We start from the raw sequence: 2,676 nt of genomic DNA, 5'->3' as shown, positions 1-2,676 counted from the left end.
AGGGTTACTCATAGTACATAGGTTTCAATAGAGTTTCTAGACTCAGACAGGCTAGGAAGAAAGACCTGGTGAACTACTTTAGAAATCAGTCAATGGAAAACCTGAAGAACAAGCAAGACAGTGATGCTTGAGAAGCATTTTGTTCTGTTAAAGTCACTGTGAATTGGCACTAAGCTGATGACAACTAAGACAATGACATGGACCCATCTGGACACTTCCTTGGCCTCTAGCATTTTGGGTTGGTTCTTTGCATTTTCACATTACAGACACAACAAAACCATCCCAGGATACTGCCGAGTAGCCTTGGTAGTGGTTTTGTTGTAGGAAAGTCTGCAAAACTGGCAAATGTACCTGGGATGGGAACTGCGAGGGACAACAGCGCCCGGCCTTCCTGCTGGGGTAAAACTGCTGACAGCACCAGTCTGCAGCAGCTCACAGTCATCTTCTAAACAGACTCCAACTCGCCGGCTTTATCTCTCCCTGCAAAATGCAGATTTAATAGGAAGTGCCCTCAGAATTATTGCTGCTAGGCCGAGTCTCCAAAGGCATTAGGGATAACAGTTTAATAACTGGAGAAAGAGCTTAGGCGCTTCACTGTGTCGGGTCTATCTGAGTTAGCTGGTGAAAAACGAACTTGGGACATTAAACCCTTTTATCACTCAGATAGAGCAATAAGGAAAAAATCCATTCCTTGGCAGGGGATGAGTTTACTTGCTTCTGAAGGGGGTGTGTGTTTGAATGTGATAGGAAAGAGAGCATTTGTCAGAGTGGAAGGTGGATCAAAAGACAAATGAACTCTGTGAGTTAAATAAGAGCTTTAAATTATCCCACTTTGAACTGTTCCAACTATCAACAGAGCGCGTTACACGGAAAGGCAAGCCTGCCTTTCCAAGGTCTGTGGGCTGCACTGGGGCCTCTATCTACAATGACTGCATTTTAAAGGGCAGATGACCAAGGCTGGGGAGGCCAGATAAATGTCTATTTAGTTGGGTGACAGAGTCACTTTTGCTAGCCTATTTACTTAGAATCTTGCAGAGAATAAGAGGTTTAGATATATTACCTGAGTGGGCTTTAAAAAAAAAAATCATTCCTACAGAATGAAGACGGATAGGGCAAGCTTGTTTTGCTCATTGGTTTCCATATTTTGATTTGTGCAGTACATAAAGCTTTACTTCCCGTGGGACAGTGTACAAATGGATACAAATTCTACTCCTCCTCTCATTAATGTCCTTCTGTGTTGACATTGGAGAAGATCCCCGTCCCCTCATGAAAAAAGAAGTGGAGACTGCTCTTAAATCTAGCGCAGGCTCTCTCTGTGATTGGTGTGGAAATCTCCTGTGTTAGTGACCTCACAGGAGTAGGTAAATCTAAGGATGAAGACAATGGATCTGAACATCAAAACTTTTTGTTGCTCTTTAGAGACAAGGAAAAGGTTTTGAAGAGACTAGAAAAGGAAAGAAAGGAAGAATTTCGACTCCTGAAGCACAGTGAAAGTGGAATTATTCTAAAATAAATTCCTCTGGAACCGATGTGCTGGGAACTGGACGTCGAACTGCTCCAGCATGTTGAAGATGCAATGAGGAGAAGCCAGTAATCCCAGCATCCATGCCCTAACCTGTGAACCCAGTGCTCAGTTCGATGCCCATTGGTAGACTGATAAACAGGTTCTATATTACCAAGTGTCTCTGTCCCTGTATAATGCAAAAGATCACTAGCCATGCTCTTATCTTTGAAGCTCTAAAACTTATTCTTTTCAGTTGTAATCAACTCGTAATGATTTACACAGTCCAACAAGATCAAATCATCTTCTTGCATGAGGATCTCAGACACTCACTTCTGGAACATCTAACTAGGAGGTAGGTCACTGTTGTAGGATGTTGAAATTGGATTATTGGATTATGTAATGATTCCTGGTAAACAAAAAATGACATGGTGGTTAACTCTGAGGGACTTTTCAGAATGAACAGGCAAACACATCTCTGTACCTCCTTCCCGCTCTTACCTCAGTATGTAGAAAGCTTTCCAGGGCGAGGTAGGATGTTCCTGCATTATAGATGTGGTACAGTGATGTGGCCAATATTATCCTCACTTGCAGTTTACTTTTACGCTCTATTACCCTCTCAGGTTATTCGTTTGCACGAGTCACCAATGATCAGGTGTAGTTTAGAAACCTCCCCATTAATTTGAGAATTATCCCCTGTGCCTACTAGATTATCTTTCATTTCATCGATATCTATGGTTCATTTATTTTATTGTTGTTGAAAGTGTGGTATTATCATGTATATGAGTTTTATTTTTGTTAAATAAAAAGCACTTTCTTTTAAATGTAAAAAAAAAAAAGAAATCTGGGTCGAGTACGAGACTTTCCTTGGCTAGTGGGACATTAACAGTCATGAGAAAAACAGGCTTGAAAAGAGTTTGTGTACTCTTGCTTGCTGAAACTGAGGACGACCTGAAGCAGCGCTTGCTGCAGAAGGTCAAGGACTGCATCCTTCAATATGAATGGAAGCTCAACATCAAGAAGACAAAGAGTCTCACCACTGGACCAATTGGCAGCTCCATGATGGATGGAGAAGAGATTGAGATTGTTAATAGTTATCGCTTGCTCAGCTCCACAATCAACACTCTTGGCACCAGTAGTCAGGAAATCAAAAGATGAACTACACTGGGAAGATC

General features: G+C 41.7%; 1 pseudogene; it reads left to right on the top strand.

Annotated features, from left to right (window-relative positions):
- Positions 1–1,884: 1,884 nt before the first annotated feature.
- LOC102859550 lies at positions 1,885–2,162 on the top strand (annotated as a pseudogene).
- Positions 2,163–2,676: the final 514 nt, after the last annotated feature.

Source organism: Elephantulus edwardii, unplaced genomic scaffold (genome assembly GCF_000299155.1).
Source record: "Elephantulus edwardii isolate Elephantulus edwardi_28Jun2011 unplaced genomic scaffold, EleEdw1.0 scaffold00330, whole genome shotgun sequence".
NCBI lineage: Eukaryota > Metazoa > Chordata > Mammalia > Macroscelidea > Macroscelididae > Elephantulus > Elephantulus edwardii.
This window is presented reverse-complemented; position numbering and strand designations above follow the sequence as displayed.